The 20,223-nt window shown below is 49.3% G+C and overlaps 1 protein-coding gene across 1 annotated transcript in view; it reads left to right on the forward strand.

Moving 5' to 3' along the window:
* Nucleotides 1-10,383: 10,383 nt before the first annotated feature.
* The window catches only part of Pou2f2 (POU class 2 homeobox 2), a 74,164-nt gene continuing 64,324 nt past the window's right edge, over nucleotides 10,384-20,223 (forward strand). Inside the window, exon 1 of the mRNA XM_047529922.1 lies at nucleotides 10,384-10,400. The gene's annotated coding sequence lies outside the window, so the exon portion shown is untranslated. The remainder of the gene's footprint in view (nucleotides 10,401-20,223) is intronic.

Consider the following 20,223-nt stretch of genomic DNA (forward strand, 5'->3'; position numbering starts at 1 on the left):
AGAACCTAATTAGAAGTTGAGGGCAAGGGAGCCCAGATGATGCCATCCATGTAGGTGGAGGGTAAGTGGAAAATGAGCAGCACACACTCAGTTCCCTCCTATACTTACCCTTTGGCCTCATCTGACAGCATTGCCCAGTCCTGGTCCAGGGAGGTGAACTTGGCTCAATGAAAAATGGTGGTGCTGGACGTGGTGGCGCATGCCTGTAATCCTAAAGGCTTGGGAGGCTGAGGCAGCCTCAGCAACTTAGAGAGGCCCTGTCTCAAAATAAAAAATAAAAATGGGCTGGGGATGTTGCTCAGTGGTTAGTCCCCCCATTCAATCTTTTTTTATTTTTTTAAGAAAGAAAAATGGTGGCAAAGTGACCCTGGTAGATTCATTCTTAATTTCTTGATCAGTCCCATCTCAGTCACTGTTGTCCCTTAAATATCCCTCCCAATCCTACCCTTTCAGTCTCAACAAATAAATTGAGGCAAATCAGTCAAGATTTCCTTCAGCTTCCTATTCAAGCTACACATATCCACACCCATGTTTGCTTTACCTCTCAAGGCTCTGTTCTACTCCCACCTCTCCACCTGTGCACTGCCCATCCATCATGACTCCTCAGAACAATATTCCATTATTCTTCCCTTCTGTGTTTCTACATCCTTCCCACTCCTTCCTCCTCCTCAGCAAATAAAATTTCTACCATCTTAAAAACTCACCAAAAAACTGTCTCCCTCTACTCTGTGCTCCTCTAGTGCTTCTCCTTTGTTTTCCTCCTCCTCTCACCCCAAATTCTTGAAAGAACATGTATGAGTTAGGGTTCTTCGGCTGCAAGCAACAGAGACTGACTCCTGCTACCTTAAACAGGAAAGAAATTTATTAGAAGGAAATGAGGGTGGCATCCCCAACAGAGTGAGAGACTGAAGAACCAGGCTTCAGAAAAGACCAAAACCAGGGCAGTAGTGAGAATCAAAGTAGCAGGAAAGAATGGCAGTTTCCTTAGGGCCCTGGCTGCAGCATGAATCAGCTCCAACCAGGTTTGGGCCTCCTGTCACGTAAGCTCACAATTCAAATTCCAGGGAGAGCTTCTGATTGGTACAACTTGAATCATGTGTCCTTCCCTTGGCCTGTGGACAGCTGGCCTTCTTGATGGACAGTCTCATGGAAATGCATTCTGTAGGCCATGATGGTTACTCAGAGAAAAGTCAGGGAGCTGTGATAGATGATGGGGAAATGGTTGCTGGGCAGGCAAAAACAATGGATGTCTAAACAGCAGAGCTCTCCTTACCAGCCACAGCCTTCACTGCCAATGTGCGTCTCAACTGACTGAAACCATTCACATTGAGTATGTTAATGACCTCTTGCCAAATCCAAGGACATGTCTTCTTTTTTTTTCCTCTCCTTAAAGTACTGGGAATTGAAATCATGGGTACTCTACCACTGAGCTACATCCCCAGCCAGTTTTTTTATATATATTTTTTAGTTTTAGAAGGACACAATACCTTTACTTTATTTTTATGTGGTGCTGAGGATTGAACCCAGGGCTTCAGGCATGCTAGGTAAGCACTCTATCACTGAGCCACAACCCCAGCCCCCCATTTTTATTTTTAACCTTGAGATTGGGTCTTAATAAGTTACCAAGATGTCTTGGAATTTGCAATCCTCCTGCCTCAGCCTCCCAAGTTGCTGGAATTATAAGCATGTGCCACTGTACCCAGCTCACTTCTGTTTTCATGTGTGCTTTTAGACTCCCCTGACCAGTATTACTATGTTGAAAATCTTTCCTTCCTTGACTTTTTTAAAAAATATTTTCTTAGTTGTTGATGGACTTTTATTTAATTAATTTATTTATATGTGGTGCTGAGAATCGAACCCAGTGCCTCACACATGCTAGGCAAGCGCTCTACCATTGAGCCCCCCAAACAATCCCAGCCCTCCTGCCTTAACTTTTGCATAATGAATCAACCCCAAACTTAGCATTTCAAAACAACAAGTGTTTATTATTAATGTTAATAGTCTGTGGGTTAGGAATCCAGGAGCAAATTAGCTGAGGAGCAGTGGTCTCTTGTGAAGGCTTGGGTTGTTGGGGACTAGTAAAACATAGATTCCCCCAGAGCAAGTGATCTGACACAAAGAGGGATGGAAGGGGAGACAGACAGACATGAAAGCCATTTTTTTTTTTTTTTTTGGCAGTGCTGGGAATGGAACCTAGGGCCTTGTGCATGCTAGGCATTTGTTCTACCACTTAGCTGCACCCCCAGTTCCCTTACTCTTTTTATAACCTCATCTCGGGAGTGATATCCAGAAGATGGGTCACTGGGAGCCCTCTAATAAATGACTGCTTACCACAGCTTCCATGATGTAGCACGTTCATGGTTCTTTGCCTTCTTCCCTGACACCTTCTTTAAAATTCCTTTTCCTTTGTCTACCTTTGAAATGTGGTCTTCCTCTGGGCTCCCTTGGCCCATAGCCCTTCACATTTTACATATGCTTTCTAAGATCAATCATTGACTCATGATTTTAACTATCAGCTTTATGCTGGTGTTGCCCAAACCTGCACCCCAGATTTCTCTTCAAGATATTTTGCATATGAATATATTCTAATATAGACTACAGAACCACTCTAACTAACGCTTTGCTGGATCAGGGTTAGGTCCATAGTATCCTCAGACAGAATTGGTTCAAAAAAGAACTAGGTTGAATAAATTCTGTGCCTCCTCCTATTTTCTCCCACATCTCTGAATGGCACCTTCATCCCTCCAGGCATCCAAATGAGAACTGTAGTCATCTTCTTGGACACCACTGTCTTCCTCACCCTCATATTATAAAGGAGTCCCTCTGATTTGACATACCTCTAGGTTTTTCAAATCTATTGTCTCCTATATGCCGCTGATACCAATGGTAAGATACCCAGTTTTTACATTGGCAATGGCCATTACCTAGGCCATTGCAGCAGCTTCCTGATTTTTCTCATCTCCACTCCTGTCCCCTCAAATGCATTCTCTCAAAAATGCAAAGCTTTCCTGGATCAAAACCCTCCAATGGCTCCCCATGGCTTCTGTGATCAAAAGACGCTTAATGAGCAGGCCCCAGCCAGCCTCTCCAGCAGCTTCTCTCTCTTATGGTTTAGGCTTTAGCTACCCCAGCCACCTGCCTGCACACTACCCACTCTTCCTAACATGCATGCTTTTGTTCATGCTGTCCTCTTTGATTTTAATGCCTTCTTCTGCTCTTTGAGAGGACCATTTCCCCTTTAAAACCCAAGAAAACTCCCCCAGGCTAGTTTTGTGTCCCAGCCGAGAGTGTGGTTGTGTTTTTTTAATATGTATTTGTCCCTCTTAGTGGACCATGAACCCTTGATGTCAAGAACTCGATCCCATTTCCCTTTGTGTCTCCAGCACCTTCCATGGAAGTTGTACGTACATACATCCTCAACTGTGTGTACTGAATGGGTGAATCTATCACCTGGAGATTTACAATAGAGTATGATGCATGAGCTGGTTGAATAAAAGTTAGCCAGGGAGAGAAGAGTGGGACAGATATTCCAGTTATAGGGAACCACATGTGCAAAGGCCAGGAGGCAATAGGAGGCAGATTCAAGGATGTGGTAGTGGTCTGGTGTAGCTGGACTCTAAGTGCACAGTGGGTGGTGACTAGAGGGGGAGGGCACCCAGTATTATGAAGGAACTTGAAAGTGGGCTGAGGAGTTCTGCTTGTGTCCTGTCAGCAACAGGATAAGAAGAAATTGAAGCAGAAGAGTGATTTGATCAGAGCCACATCATAGAAGGATCACCCTGGTGGCTAGTGCAAGATGGACTTGAAAGGAAGGACTGGAGACTAGAAGGCCAGGTAGGCAACAGATGCAGTGGGCCAGGTGGGAGCTGTGGAGCTGGAACTAGGGCACTAGAGAAGGTAAGAGAAGAGGAGATGGATTTGAAAGTATGAACTCAATGGAATTGCTGTTCTTAATAAAAAACGTGTTGATGATTGGCAGTATAAGATTCATTTTAATGTTAAAGAAATACATGAATTGGATGGAATTTTGAATCTGACTGGATGTGAAAATGATGAAGAGGAATAGGTGAAAGATGAGGGCCGTTTATCTGACTTAAATGCCAGATTGGATGGCAATGTTACCATGGGATGGGGAAAGTGACATGTTCAGATTGGATGTGTTGATTTTGAAGTGTTCTGGGGACCTCCAGGAGATGGCTGGATATCCAGGTTTGCAACTTAGGAGAAAGAACTAAAAGACAAATTTATTATTGGCAACATCAAGAAAGCTATTGTGGGAAGGAATGATTCACCATGGGAGAACTGTCCAGACAACTAAACCAAGACAGGGAAGTTTCTTAGTTGTTAAGAGGATTTTTCAAAGATGGTTGTACTACATGCTGCAGAGAAGGAGAGTCAGGTAGGACTGAGCAGTGTCTGTTAGATTTAGCAAGATGTAGGCTGCCTAAGAGCAGGGACAGTGATTGCAGTGGTCTGGACTGGGCTCTGGAAGGGCCGAGATGGCCTGGGCTTGGATCAAGCTGTCCTTTCATCCTCAGTAATGCATCTCTCCAGCCACCAGGGGGCAGCGGGCCACATGGAATCCAGGGAAGAGGAATTCACTGGGGCCAGCAAGCTGCAAGAAGATGTGAGCAGGTACTGGGGGCTTAGTTTGTGGCAGAGGCTGTTTCCTAGTGGGGAGGACATTCCTGAGTGAAGGGAGTAGGGAAGAAGTTCTAGGAAGGAAAATAAAAAGGAGATTCTTTCGGTGGGGTAGACAGGTGATGGATTAGAAATTCCCAGAACTGTTTTAATAGTTTACCTCTAGTGGGCCTTTGGTATGCAGATGGGGCTACTTCAACACGGTACTTCCAACAGTCATAGTTTCGTATTTTGGATCTTGATTTTCTTCACTCTCATTTATTGTTAGTCCTACTTTGCATTCTATGTCCACAAACAAGCTGAAATTTTTTCAGGTCTCACCTGCTTTCATGTGAAAGCCCTTCCTCCACAGAAACACTTCCTCTACTTACCTCCCCCTTAGCCTTCAGGTCTAATCTCAGTTTTTACCTCCTCCCAGAGGCCTTCCCTCACTGCCCTCTCCACCTTCTCTTTTTAGTATGTGTGTGGGTTCTAGGGATTGAACCCAGGGGCATTTTACTAAGCTACATCCCCAGTCCCTTGTTTATTTATTTTAAAATTTTTGAGTCAGGATTCTCTAAGTTGCTGAGGGTCCCACTCAATTGCTGAGGCTGGCCTTGTACTTGTGATCTTTCTGTCTCAGCCTCCCTAGTTACAGACATGACCACCACATCCACCTTCTCTTGGCTCCCATAGATAACTTCCCTTTTTGTGTGTGTGGTACTGGTAATCAAACTCATAGTCTTGTATGTGCTAGGCAAGTGCTGAACCCCATCCCCAACCCCTTCTCTTTATGTTCTGATTTGTGATTACTTGGTTATTTGTGGTCAGCTTTATTGTGGTGTAATTTACATACAATAAAATACACCAATTTTAAGTGTTTAGTTTGATGAGTTTAGACACACACACACACACACACACACACACACACACACACACAGTTTGATGTAACCACTACAATCATTTTATAAAACATTTCCATTAACTCAACAGGCTTCCTCCTGTCCCTTTGCCTATCAGTCCCCTCCTCCCACTCAGCCCTTTTAACCACCGAACTGCTTTTCTGTCATGATAGTTTTGCTTTGTCTGGAATTTCATATAAATGGAGCCCTACAGTAACATCTACATCTAGCTTCTTTCACTTCACTTTTTTTTTTTAAGGTACTGGGGATTGAACCCAGGTGTGCTTAACCACTGAGTCACATCCCCAGCCCTTTTATAAAATTATTTTTTATTTTGAGACAGGGTCTCTTTAGGGCCTTGCTAAATTGCTGAGACTGGCTTTGAACTTACAATTTTCTTCCCTCAGCCCCTCAAGTTGCAGGGATTACAGGCATGTGCCACTGGCCCTGGCTTCATACATGTTCCTTACATAGAACTGAACCGAATGCCCTGGGGAGGGCAGACCTAGGAGGGCTTAGGAAGCTGGAAAGTACATAAGGAAGCCCGTGTCAAGATGCTGGCAGCCTTTGCCCCACACTCCAACTGCTCCACCACTTACCGGGTTGTTTCCCCTCAGCGGATCCTGGCTCCCCAGCGCCTTTCCATCCTGCTTGCCTCCCCCTGGTCCTCAGTTTCCCAGCCTCCTCCTGACCTTTGGAGTTCTCAACACCACAAAGCCTTCTTTCCAGGACCCTCCCTGTGTCTCTGTGTACCTCTCTCTGTACCTCAGGGCCCTTCTGTCTGAGCCCCTTTTTAGGATGATGAAGGTAGCCAACTGCCCCGTCCTGGGAGCTAAGTTATGATTTCTTTTCCTTTCTCTTTTTCAATTCCCTTCATCCCCTTCCTCCCTGCCCCACCTCAAACATTTTCCCAAAGGCAGTGCTTAGTGGGGGGATCACTACATTTCACACAGAACAGAAAGTCCTCTGTCTCTTACGCTTTCCCTTGGCCTTCGCCTTCTCTCTCTCTCCTCTCCCGCTTCCCAGGCCCCTTCCCTCTTTTGACATCCTCACGCTGCTCTCCTAACCATTCCCGCCAGTCCCCAGTCATCTGCCTTCCTCCTTCCCCAGCTGCCTCTCCTTCCTCTCACCCATTCTCCTCCAGTCCCTGTTGTCCTCCTTCCTCCCCTCCCCTCCCTCCCTGTGCCTGGGTCCTCAGGGCCTTCTTCCCCTACAGGTCTCCCCCGCCCTCTCTCTCTCTCACTCTTGAGATGGGGTAGGGTAGTGCTGTGTGCCCAGTCTGGGCAACTCTGCCTCCCGAGTTGCTGAAATTACAGGTAAAGTTACCATTTTTTTTTCTTTTTCTTCCTTCTCTCTCCACCACTTCCTTTCTTCTTCCAGTTTCCTCCCCTTCCTCTTTGTGTGCCTCCATTTCCTTATCTTACCCCCTTTATCCCCAGGGGTTGTAAGGAAACCCAAGACTTGTGATCCAGACACTAACATATACACACACACATGCGCACTTACACACACATGGGTGGCCACAGATGCATGAACAGACATGTTGCATTGGTGAACATATGCATTTGTCTAGAGATGTTCAGATACACACACACACACACACACACACACACACACACACACACATAATTGAGAGCATTCATTGCTAGGTCTGGTGGCACATGCCTGTAATCCTAGCTACTTGGGAGGCTGAGGTAGGAGGATAGCAAGTTTGAGGCCAGTTTGGCAATTTAGCGACACCCTGTCTCAAAATTTATAAAAAAGGTCTGGGGCTGTTCAGTGGTATGGTGCTTGCCTAGTTTGTGCAAGGCTCTGGGTTCAATCTACAGCAACACACACACACACACACACACACACACACACTTTTCGAGTTCCCGCCTTATTGGGACCCCATGTGCCTTTGTATGAAAGTGTGGTGGGTGTTTCTTATGTTTTATTGTGTTATGTACATTCTGTGGGTTCCCAGAACCTTCTCATGGGTGTCTGTTTATGTTCCTATCAATTAGGTCTATTAGGTGAATGTGCCTATTTTCTAGACAGTGGGGAGGGAGAACTTTCTCAGTTTATTTTTGATGTGCACACACAGTATAGGTCCTGGGAATCTGTTGGTACGTGGCTACTGGGTTGTTCTGTGTCCCTTATGCTCATGTACCAATAGTCCCATGTACCAAGTTTGTGCCCAGGTGGGTTGGGGATTCCCTGTATTCATTTGTGTTGTGTGCACACTGTGGACCCTGTAGAGGGGTGCTTATGTGGTTTTGTGACTATTATGTACATGTTGCATAAGTCCCTGTACCTATTTTGTATGTGCAGGGGTAGATATTTCTTGCATTCATGTGTGTTGTGCATCCAGTGTGGGTCCCAAGAGGCTGTTCTATACGGGGAATAGTAGGTAGTTGCGTGTCTAGTATGCACACGCTGCACAGGTCCCAGGTACTTACTTTGTATGCCCGCAGGGTAGGTGTTTCCTGTATTTATTTCTTTTACGCACTTGCCATGTAGGTCTCCGGGAGCTTTCCTGCACACGTGGGCAGTTGGTGATTCTCGTGTTTCTCATGCACACCTCCCAAGGGTCCTGTGTGCCCACTCAGGAAGGAAGGACAGACGCGCCAGTAACAAAGCCAAGGGTGGATGCGGTTGATAAGCAGGACTGCGCGTTGCGCGTGCCCGAGTCCACCTCCTCCTCCTCCTCCTTCTTCCTCCTCCCTCCAGACCCCCTCCCAGGTCTGAGTACTACTCGTTGCCCCCACCCTCCTTCTTGTACCTCCGTGCCCCCACCAGCAGGGGGCGGGAGTTACACGCCTTCCACTTACCCTACAAGGACCTTCCCTGCCTGGTCCAGGGCCCCTTCCCATTCTGCTTTTCCTTCATCCCTCTTTTGGAGCAATACTGTGCCTGGCACAAGAGAGGTGCTCTATGAACCAGCATTGCCCTCCTCTCTTCCCTCCCCCTCCTCCCTCCCACCTGCCCTCTCTCCTTGGTGGTCCCTAGACCCTCTTGTCACCCTTCTGGACTCTCTCTCACCTCAGCCTGAGCTTTACTGCTTTCTCTTGGTTCTGTATCTTTGTACCCCATCCCTGTCTTTTCCAGGTCTCATTCTTTATGTCTTACTCTCCATTTGTCTCTTCCTATCTCTGTCTTGTATCTCCCTGTGGATCTCTGTCCACCAGAAAGCCCCTTCCAGTGTCTTCTCCATCTGGCTATATCTCTCTCTCCTTAGGTTTCTCTGTTCCTGTCTCTTTCTTGCAGTCTCTGTCCATGTCTCTCTGTGTATCTGTTTCTCAGTATCACTTTGTCTAAGTTTCTGTTTTTGCTTTCTGTCCCTTACTGTCTCCTTATTTATTTTTGTCTTTTTTTTTTTTAATGTCTTGGCCTCTCTCTTTGCACATTTCTTTTTGTTTCTTAGGTCAGCCCTCAGAAAACTTATGTATATTTCTCTGTGTTTCTGTTCACATCTCACTAATTATCTGACTCCTTGTCTGACTCTGCCTCTATCTCTTTTTCTCTCTGTATCTTATAGTCTCTCTGTTGGTGTCTTTCTGATATTGTACCTCTCTCTCTTTCAATGGCTCTTCATATTTCTCTGCATCTGTGGGTCTCTATCTCTCTTATCTCTTTCTCTCTCTCTATTTTTCTCTCTTTGTATCTCTCCAACTCTGCCTTGCCACTCTCTCCCTCTGTGTTTTTTTTCCCTCCTGTGACTGACTCTTGCGTGTCTCTTATCTATCTTTTTGTCTGTCTCTTCATATATATATATATATATATATATATATATACATATATACATACATACACACACACACACACACACACACACACATATGTGTGTATGAATGTGTGTGTGTGTGTGTGTGTGTACAGTATCTCCCTGTCTCTGTGTATCTGCTTCTCTGTGCTTTCTGGTTCTGCATCTCTCTCTGAGTGGCCCTCTTTTCTTTATCTCTCTTTTTCTGGGTGTCTCTGTGATTCTTGGTGCCTCTCTCTTTTTATGTTCTGATCAGCTCCCTACCCCCTGCAGTCTGTGCCTGTATCTGTATGTTTCTGTGGGTCTCTGGACATTTGTCTGCTCTATGAGTCTCTTTCTGCCTCCATGTACCCTGTACTACCCATACTCTGCCTTCTTCCTTTCCTCTTTGTCTCTGGTGTCTCTCTGAGTTTCTAGGTTTTAGGGGCAGGAAGAACCTGCCTTTGAGTGGCCCTCAGGTCCCACCTCTCTCTTGCTCCCCTACATATCTGTGTTCCTGTATCTGTTTCTGCCTGTCTCTGTGTCTCTGCCACTGAGCATCTCTCGGTCTCTGGGTGTCTCTGTGAGTCTCTGGGCCTCAGAGTCTCTCCCTGCCTTTGAGTGTCTCTCTACTCCCTGCCCCTCTTCCTTTCCTCTGTCTCTGTGTGTCTCTGATATCTCTGTGGGTCTCTGTTAGTCTCAGAGCTTCTCCTTGTCTCTATGTCCCCCCTCTGTTCCCCACCCTTCTCTGTCTCTGTGTCTCTGTTTCAGCATATCTCTGAGTCTCTGTCTCTGTGTCTCTGTGGGTCTCGGGCCTCTCCCTGCCTCTGTGTCCCCTGCGCTCCCCGCCCTCTCCCTCTCCCTCTCTCCCCCCTCGCTCTCTCACTCGCGCTCTCTCTCTGAGCATCCTTGGGCCCGGGGTTGCCATGGGGACAAGGTGGGAGCCGGGGATGGCGCGCGCCTGGGCTCGCGCCGGCAGCTCAGGCGAGGAGCAGCGGCCAGAGCAGCGCCAGCAGCAGGCAGCGAGCGGGCGCGGGAGCGGGAGCGGGAGCGGGGGTAGCGTTGGCGGCGGCGGCTCCTCCTCGGCCATCCCCTCGGAGCCGTGCAGCTGACGCGCATGGCGAAGACAGCGGCGCCTACCGATGGGAGCAGCGGTAAGGCAAGGCGGCGCGGCGCAGCCGGGCGGGCGGGCGGCGGGCAGCCTCCTCCTCTCCCCAGCTCGCCTGCGCGCCCGCCTGCCCGCCCGCCCTCCCTTCCTCCCTCTCCCCTCGCAGCCCCTGCCCGCCCGCCCGCGCCGCGCTCGCCCTTCCATTTAAAAATCTTTAAAACTTTGCATATTAATATCTGCGCTTTGCATAATCTGACCCGCGCTTTATTGATTGCAAGAAGCTTAATGCAGCCGGCTCGGCCTATTGCAGTGAGCTCTCCGGGCGGGAGCCGGGCGGGCGCCGCTCACTCTGCACCGCGCTCCGGCTGCCCGCCGCCGCTTTGGCCCCGGCCCTCTCGCCTCCCTCCCGGCGCCCGGCGCCGAGCTTTGCCCCCTGGCTGGGTATTTTTATTATTTGGGGGTTAGCGGGAGGGGGGGGTCGGCTTTCTGTTGGTGGCAGTAAGGGAACCAGTGGACAGATGGGGGGGAGGGAAGGGAAGAAATGGGGACGGAAAGGAGGTGAAGGGGGAGATAAAAAAAAATAAGGGGGAGAAGGGGCAAGAAGGATGGGGAAAGGAGAGGCGCGGAGGGGGAGGCAGTAGAGAGAGGAGAGGGCAGTCGGCAGAGGACGGAGCTGAAAGGACGGAGGAGCGCGAGCCGAGATAGAGGAGAGAAAGGAGGCAGGCAGAGGAGTGCAGGCTAGAGAAAGAGCCGAAGACAAGCCCGGAGCTGGCGGAGGAGACGAGCAGCGGCCGCTTCGTCGCTGCCGCCCCAGGGCCAAAAAATAAAGAAAAGAAAAAGAAAATATAATACCAATAAAAAGATGATGAAAATAAAAAACCTTGCTGCTGGGGCCACCGCACACAAAAAGGAGCGAGATGGGAGAAGAGAGGCGAGGTGGCATCTGCTCCGACCGGCTGCAGCGCTTGGGGAAGGCTCCCCGGGCTGGGTGGGACTCACATTTTGACCCTACATTTAAGGAAGGGGTAACTGTGGAGAAAATGAGGCGGAGGGGGTCAGGGCTGGTGGCGGTGCCGCCTGCTTTTTTTTTTTTTTTTTTTTTTTTCCTCTCTCTCTCCTTTCCTGGGGGTGTGGGGGCCGGTTTAGTGTGATGATGGTGAGGATATTGGTTGGTGATGCTGTCTGAAGCTCTGAAGCAAGCAGGGTGCATGGGGGGGAGAGGTAAGAGGGCACCGCTAATGAGAAAGGGCTGGGGGTGGGAATGAGGGGGTGAGAGAAAGGAATGGGGTGCCTTGGACAGCGGGAAGGGTGGGAAATGAGAAAAGGAAACAGTAGGCAAGGGGCGCAGGGAGGCGGTGGCGTTTCAGACAGGAGGAGAGGTGGAAAGCAGAGCTCCAGGGCCCCAGAGTGATGTTGGGGAGCTGCGGTGTGCCCCTCAGCTCTCTAGGCAAAGTCTGTAACTTGGGGAACCCCTTTGGCTGCCTCCTGGTGCTGCTTTGCTCCCTTCTGTTTTCTTCCCCTTCTCATGTCCTTTCTCAGCTCCCCTCTATTTCCTTTATTGGCTTTGCTTTCTATTTTCCAGTTTCTCTTCCTACTCTCACTGAAAGCTTTCTCCTTCCCCCCTTAGTTTTTCTTTTTCCGTCTCCCTTATTTCCACCGTTTTCCTTTCTTTTTCTTTTTTCCCTTCCCCCTTTTCCTTTTCTTTCATTCTTTCCTTCCTGCCACTCATTTCCCAGTTGCCCATCCTCTCTTCCCCCTCCCTCAGTTTCATTTATTCATCACTTTTGCAGCATCAGCATTGAACAGGGTGCCAGGGAGAGGGGCTCTGTGCAGAGGCAGGAATCCCCTAACTTCCCACCAGGGCCTAACCTGTATTCTGAAATTCCACGTATTTCTACCCTCTTTTCTCTAGCTTCAGGTCTGGGTCTGTCTTGGGGGTTCTGGTGCCACCCCCTGTTTCCTTCTGGCCTCTAGAGATGTCCTGCTGGTTGCTCACTGGGGTATGGGAGGGGGAGGGGACAATCTTAAGTGAGGGCTTGTGGCTATGGACTCAGCCCCACTGAGAGAGAAGGGTGTGGACAGAAAAGAAAATGACATGGTTAGCTAACGGGAAGGGAAAAGGGGAGGAAATTGTGGGGTGGGGGGTAACCATACGAAAGGGTCCTTAGAGCTTTTGAGTATCAGGTAAAAGATCCAAAAGAAAGACTCTGTCCTGCTGACCACTCCCCACTTTCTTCCTCCACCTGGGGCCTGTGGAACTGGGGAGTACGCCCCGGATTGAGAGAAAGGCCCAATTAGCCACTTAACTCAGTGCTTTTGGTCTCTTGCCATCCTGTCAGGAAAATTTGTCTCCCCCACCCCTCGGGGTACAAGGGGGACAGTGTACAGTCGGTGTGCAGTGGGGGACCGGTGTGTACAGAGTCAGACTATGGCGGCTGTGTGCCATGTGTATAAGGCCTGTGTGCGTAGCAAGAGGTGTTCAGGAAGGACCGTGTCCAGGAGGCTTGGCAGAGTGAGGAGCTAAAGGCGTAGAATCGTGACTTGTGTTTTCAGTTGGGGGATCAGGTACTTGGGGTCCCCACTGTGGGTGACATGCATGCAAGAGGGAGTCTGTGCATGTATTTGTACTGGCTCTCCCTTGTCTTGATGTTTATGTACCCCTTGTGTGTACACTCTGGAGGCCATCTCTGGCTCTGTGTGTGGAAGCACCCACATGTGCACAGGTCTGTGTGCTGAGTCTGGCATCAGCAGTAGACGTGATACTCTTGTGTGCAGCATGTTTGGAGTAGCGGCTCTGTGTGTGAGTACTAAGTCTGAATGTAGTGTGCGCACATGAGAGTACACATTAAAGAAAGTCACATGTGAAAGTACCATTCCTGCATGGAGCTATTATTTTTGTCGATGTTATTGTTAGGGGTCTACGTGTGTCCCAGGTAAGAGAGTGGGTAGGTTTGTGAAGCCGGGTCTGGGTGGAGTGTCGAGGGACGTGTGGGTGCACCAAGGTCTCGTGCGGGTGGATTTGACAGCATGCCTGTACAGCAAGCTCAAAGGGTTCAGGAAAGAACAAGGAGAGATCTTCCCTCTCTGCTGTATGCCAGACCACCGAAACCTTCCTTATCCCTTCGGTAGTCACAAAGTGTCCCATGTCAGCAGGTGCCTGACTTGCAAGGAGAGAAGCCATTCAGGGCCAGAAGCAGAGTCTCCAGTTGCTGTTAATATGATTCCACATCTACTTCCTGATTTATAGGTAATGCTGGACAGAGGCCTGGCAATGCCTGTTGAAGTCCAGACCCCATTTTCCTGAGGCTGCTGGCCAGCCTTCTGGCAGGTTACATTGCCACAGCTTTGGGGGCTGTGGTAGCTGTCACTTAGGTCTGCCAGTCTTTACAGGGAAAATGGAAGATGTCTATTGTGGGACTGTAGTAGAAAAGAACTCAGCCACAGTATGTGTATATACATGCTTGAGTGTACACTTGCACCATGTTCTGTGGGTGACAGAGGGTTGTTAGCCTGTACGTCCTAGACGTCATGCTGGCTGGCCAGAATTTTTTTTCCAGTGAGTCCATCAGTGGCTACTCTGGGCCTCCTGCCATCTGGTTTGCGTATACTCCCTCATTGCATGCAGGGCCCTTAGGCCAGAACCTCTTCCCCCACCAGTGTGACAACCAAGCAGAGGACCCCAACCTTAGCACCCCACTGGGTAGAGCTTTCATATCCCTGGTACAGCATAATCATAATGTGTGGAATATGACCCTTGACACATGGCCATGCTAGGGGCTGCTTGGACATCGATGGGAACAAGAGAGCAGTTTCCTTCTATGGCACGTGCTGGTTAATTTCCAGGATACTTCAGGATGGAAATGGTTGAGAAACACAGGGTATGGAGAACTGTTAGAAGAGAGAATGGGTGTGGGGTCTCCTCAGACTGAGGTCTATTCTTTCTAAATGTGTCCCTCATTTTCCCTTGGGCCCAACACCTTCTGATCTAATAATAATCATGTTGATGGTGCGCCTTACATTTCCCCAGCTCTTGCAGCAGCTCTGATGGTGCTCTTTTTACAAATGAAGATCCTGAGACCCACATTATTCAGCCCATAAGCACCCATGCTGGTACTAGAACCAAGGTTTTTTGATTCCTGATGCTGATCTCTGACCTTCGAGGCCTGCCCTGCTCCAACACCATTTCCTCTCACTGACTCTGAGCCTTGCCTCACTTCCTCCCTTCCCCCAACTCCTCCTACTAAGCCATGTGCCATCTTCTCAGATGCCTGTGGTAGCCTTGGGAGGCAGGTGTATCTTCCCTCACTCATCCACCTCTCTAACTTTAGATCTTCAGGGCAGGCAGCTTTCCTAGCTCTGACATATTCAGGAGGCTGGAGGTGGTGACCCCACATACAAAGTCCTTGCATTCAAAGGTATTTATTGGAGGACTTGAATCACCAAATAAATGAATATAATAAATTCCAAGGTAATCGGGTGATGGTACATGATGGCTTCCTACCTAAAAACCATTGTTAGGCACCAACCACTGACTGACCTGGGCCTGGGCTCTAGAGTGGAACCAATTTCTGCCTTAGAAAAAATTTTGGGTGCCTGTACTGTGAGCACAAAGGGAGCTTCTAGTTCATTAGGAATCTGAAGAGAGAGAAAGACATGGGTTTAGCCAAGGAGATGGATCTTTAGGGGTGCTCAGTCATTGAGGAAGGGGGAGTGGTGGACATGCGGTAACATGGCCAAGAGAAATGAGGAAGAAGCAGCCCAGATTGGGGACATGTCCCTATATTGCAAGGTCCCATTTATGGAGGCTCAGTTGCTTCTCTGAGAAGTTTGTACTTCATGTGGCCAGCAGCAGGGAGCTGTCATGCACACACTCTTCTCTCCCCGCCCCCCCACCTTGTGTGCAACTCATGACAATATTTCTTGGACAACATGGACTAGTATGTGAACATGAGTGTGCTCATGTGTGCACACAAACAGGAACCTTCATCCTAGTATCTGTTCCAAGTCTCCCTCATAGAAACTAATAAGGGGGGTACTTTAGCCCTCACCCCAGGATCCTCTAATGTACAGGGCCGTGCCCCCACCACCAGTATGAGAGCAGGCTGGGGACCCTCCCCCACTCAGGGTGCAGACTCATGTGGCATTCACAGACTTAATCCGCCGCAGTGAGGCCAGGGAGGCAGCATCTGTCACTTTCACAAACACAGGCAACGGAGTCTGAGAGACACACTCCACTTGCTCACAACTGCTTGAGAAACAGATGCCTGCTATACTGCCCCCCATGCCCAAGACAGACAGCGCCTCATGACCCCCACACCGAGCCCAGACCATGCACCGAACCACTCCTGCATTAAAGCAGGCCCACACACACATGTACACACATGTGTACATATGTGAAGCATAGCTCCTGCTATCCTATCTCCTTGTATGCACAACGGTACACTCAGGTACTCTGACTTCAAGCACAGCTGCTGACATTCTAACCCCTTATTTTTTTGTCTCTCTCACACACGCACACACACACACACACACATGCACGCACATACTCCCTTTGACTTAAAGCACTGCTGTAGCCATCCTACTACCCATACACACATACCTACGAGCAGACTTACACACACACACACACACACACACACACTCAGACACAGCCTGGAAATCCACCAGAACCACTGTGGCTAGCGGTCATTGAAGAATGACAGTCTGAACAGTGTGCTGAGAAGGGGGGTCGCCCTGAGGCATGAGCTGAGGGTCACACAACAGGGTACATCAGACTCCCTTGAGGAAAGGGTCAGGCAGACCCTAAAAGGGCTCCGTTGGTCCAGACAGTTCTGCCAGGTAAGGGAAATTCAACAAATGCAGGCCAAAGGCAAGAGCCGGCTAATGGCCGAGGCCGCCGATGGCTGAGATGGCTGGTCAGTGAGGAGGGGAGGCTCGACAATTGATGTGACTCAGAGCTGGACAAATGATGGCGCATTTGGCTGAAGCTGGCTGGGGGGCCATGGACCATTCTTGCCTCACTGGGGAAAGGGCCAGAGCAGGCTATGTTAGTTTCCCAGGCTGGCTCCATCATGCATCCTCTCGGTGTAGGTGTTTTGGGGTCTTTGTATGTGTGAGTGTGTGTGTTTCTACATTTATCTGTAGTTGTCAGTGTGCACCTGCCTCTGTAGAACTTTGTGTCTAAGTACTCTTGGTATGCGTCCTTATGTAGCCTACCCACAAAGTGCATCTGTGTGTGTGTGTGTGTGTGTGTGTGTGTGTGTGTGTGTTATGTGCAGGGACATTTCTCATTGTGAGATGCTATGCACTCGTGTGTGCTTATCCATGTGTGTGTATATGTGTACGTATACACACACATACACACTAATATACATATATATGTGTGTATGTATATATTGGAGTGAAGATTGGGATGAGGGAGAAGGGATGGGTCTGACTCTGGACTCAGCTGTCCATGCGTCTGGTGGCCCACGAGGCCGTCTTTGTGCATTTGTTCAAGCCTCTGTCTGGATATTGGGGGCATGGGCTTGTGTGCTTGCTTGCTCCAGAATTTGAATATCACTCTCAGAGCATGGAGTGGACCAGACCAGAATGAGGGGGTATCTCCACAAATCTCCTCATCTTTCTGGAGGGTGTCACACAACCCATGCTGGGCTTGGCTGGGACCTAGCAGCCCAGCACAGTGCAGACCACCCCTCCTCCTCTCCCCCCCCCCCATGACCTTTGAGCACAGCAGCCCCAAATACATATTTATCAGAGGGGCTGTGGGGACCAGCTCCTCCCCCACCACTCCCCTCAGGGCCCAGCCTGCCTGGCTGTGGAGAAATTAACCTTGTGACACAGGAGCTTGCTGACACCCCAGGCCTCCTCCCCATCTTCATGGCGCATATAAGCATGGGTGGGTGAGAGAGAGAGAGAGAGAGAGAGAGAGAGAGAGAGAGAGAGAGAGAGAGAGAGAGAGAGAAGAGGTACTACTTCAGACTAGGAAGGCAACAGCAGCCAGGAGAAGAAAGACACATGTGCCCCTATCACCCCCTGACACACGCGCGCACGCACACACACGTATACAACAATCTCCAAACCAGAGATGCCACATGAGTCTTGAACAGATGCATAGATAAATACTGAAATAATATGCATGCATTGAATGCAGTATTCCTGAAATAGAGCTACACAGATTCTAGAACACATGAAAGACATGTATATACACCAGTGGGTCCTCAGTCAGAGATTCTCTTAGAAAAAGCTTTAGGTACTAAAGCTTGAAGGTCCATAGACATTTGTGGATGTGTCTACAAAAATACTGAAATGGATACAGCAGGTTTGGAAACAAGGGTAACACATACACACATGTATGGAAACCCATGTCTATGTAGGCACGTAGGTACGGGGACATCACAGGGCAAGACAAATACTAAAACACCAGGGTGCTCCTCGTGTAGAGAATTCTTTTCAACAAAAAAAATGTACAAATACAGATACTAAGACGTGGCAGCACTGCAGCCCAAATGCCTATAAGTGCACACTTGCCACATTCAGAGATCCCACCGGGAAGCCACACTCGGTGACCGAAATCAGCGTGTTCTGAGTTATGGCACACAAACATTCTGGCTGCTAGTCTAGCCTCATCCCTTTAGAGTGAAATGAAAATGTGTAGATGCTCAAGTTCGGAAATGTTTTTGAAATTAATTTCCTCATCACATAGGTCCAGAGCTTCTGCGTGAGGCAGGCCCTGCCTTAAAGGCCATGGAAACCGTGGTTTTCAAGACAGGCCTGGGCCTCACTCTCCAAGATCTCTGAGCCAACAGGACCGGCACAGATCAGATCTTGGTATATAGTTGACTATAAACAGTGATAGCATTTTGGAAGGAGAGGAACAAGGGTTTGTTGGGGGACAGTGACGGTAACGTGGTGTGGATTGGTGGGTCAGGTGTAACACCTCAGAGAAAGTGGCATTTAAGCTAAGAATCAGACACATACATGGATTCTAACTGTGACACATCACCCTCCCGAAGCTCACCACACCACAGAGGTATAAATAATGCAGGACTCAGATGTCTCTGCCCCCACTCCGGGTCCCTTATCTATCCCTCTAGAAAACCCCTTTTAGGCATGTCCCTAGGTGGGAAATGGGGTCCCTCCAACTTGGGCCCAGGCTTGGGCTCTGACAGGCAGGGGGTGCACAAAGCGCTGGGACAACACAGAGGGAGAGGACGTCCAGGAAATTTTGCCAAGGCAGAGCTTGAAAGGTGAGTAGGGCGCAGGGGCAGAGGGAGGCAGAGGACTTTCTCTACACAGGCACGGAGGCCTGAACAGGTGTGGCATGTCCCAACCACTGTTGAAGGCCAGGGCCACTGGATGTCAGGAGGGAGGAGAGGAGGCTTGACACGACTGGGAAAGGGCGTGAGGCTTGGAATTTATTCTGGATGTGCCACATAGACATGGAAGGGTTTGAGGAGGGACCAGACAGGGACTGTGAGCTGGGTACTAAGCCAGGCAGGAATCTCTTGGAGCCTGGTATGGAGGAAGGTTAGGTTGGGGAGACCCTGGAGAAAAGGACCCTGGTGAGTAGGCCACCTGTCCTGAGGCCTCCTGCTCTACCTGTCCACTCTGGGAACCGTGCAGAAGGCCTGGCCGGGAGGTGAATACACTGCCTTGATTTGCTCTGGCCCCATCTCTTGGCCACTGGCGAGAGTTAAGCAAGTTATGACTTGTCCCCAAGTGGAGAGTTTCTGGAGGCTGGGGTCAGGGGTTTCAGTTCCCCTTGGCAATTACTGGACTCTACAGATTCCTGAGTCCTCCTGTGGCCAGGCCCAAGCTGGTGCCAGAGCACACAAATGAGTCAGGACCTTCCTTGTTCCAGAGGAGTCTCCATTCTGGGGAGGTCGTGTGACAGAGCCTGTCAGGAACTCTGGATCGTGGAGAATGAGTAAGTCAGAAGGCCCGTAGGGAAGGAGTGAGGCTGGGGCCTGGTTTTTGAGAATCAGACCAATCCTCATCTGCCACAGTGAGGGAGGCTCTTATTCTTTTACTTTTCTTTCTTTCTTTTTTTTGTACCAAGGAATTGAACCCAGGGGTGCTTTACCACTGAGCCACATCCCCAGCCCTTTTTATTATTATTTTTTATTTTGAGACAGGGTCTTGCTAAGTTGTTGAGACTGGCTTTGAATTTGCAATCCTCCTGCCTCAGCCTCCTGAGCCACTGGGATTGCGGGTGTGAGCCACCTCATCACCCAGCAGGATCCTGTCATTCTTCCCTCACAACTTAAAAGAACTTCTGCCTGACCTACAGGTCCTACCTAAGCTGGTGCCTGTCTGCCTGTTTGACTTTTACTCCTTTTCTCCTGGCTCAAGAAGCTCAAGTCACTTGCCTTCTTGCTGTTCTTTAAACCTTGTTCCGTCTCAGGACCTTGGCACTTGCTGTGTCCTTGTCAGGAAGGCGCTTACCTCCACACTTCATTTGGGCTGCTGCTCAGAACTCAACTTCCCTGACAGGTCTTTCCTGACCACTCGGTCTAAAATAACATCATCTTTGAACACACCCCTTCCTGCTTTATTTTCCTTCTTAGCTCTTAAGTATACTTTCTTGTCTACTTTATCTTTCCCTCCACTAGAAGACCAATGCCATGAGAGCAGGAACTTGGTCTCATTCATGGCACTACCCCAATGTCCGGCACAAGGCACAGAGTAAGTGCTCAATGGCTGTTTGTCAAATGAACTGGAGCCAGATCCCCTGTCATCCTATTCGCCCAATATAGTGGTGGAGGAGGATGTCTACCGTGCCAAGTGGGGTTGGGGGAACTCACCTTCTGGGGATTTGCGCTGTCGGTGCTGTGAGGGGCCTTTGGTAAACCAGCCTACCTCCTACC

Source organism: Sciurus carolinensis, chromosome 16, assembly GCF_902686445.1.
Source record: "Sciurus carolinensis chromosome 16, mSciCar1.2, whole genome shotgun sequence".
Lineage (NCBI taxonomy): Eukaryota > Metazoa > Chordata > Mammalia > Rodentia > Sciuridae > Sciurus > Sciurus carolinensis.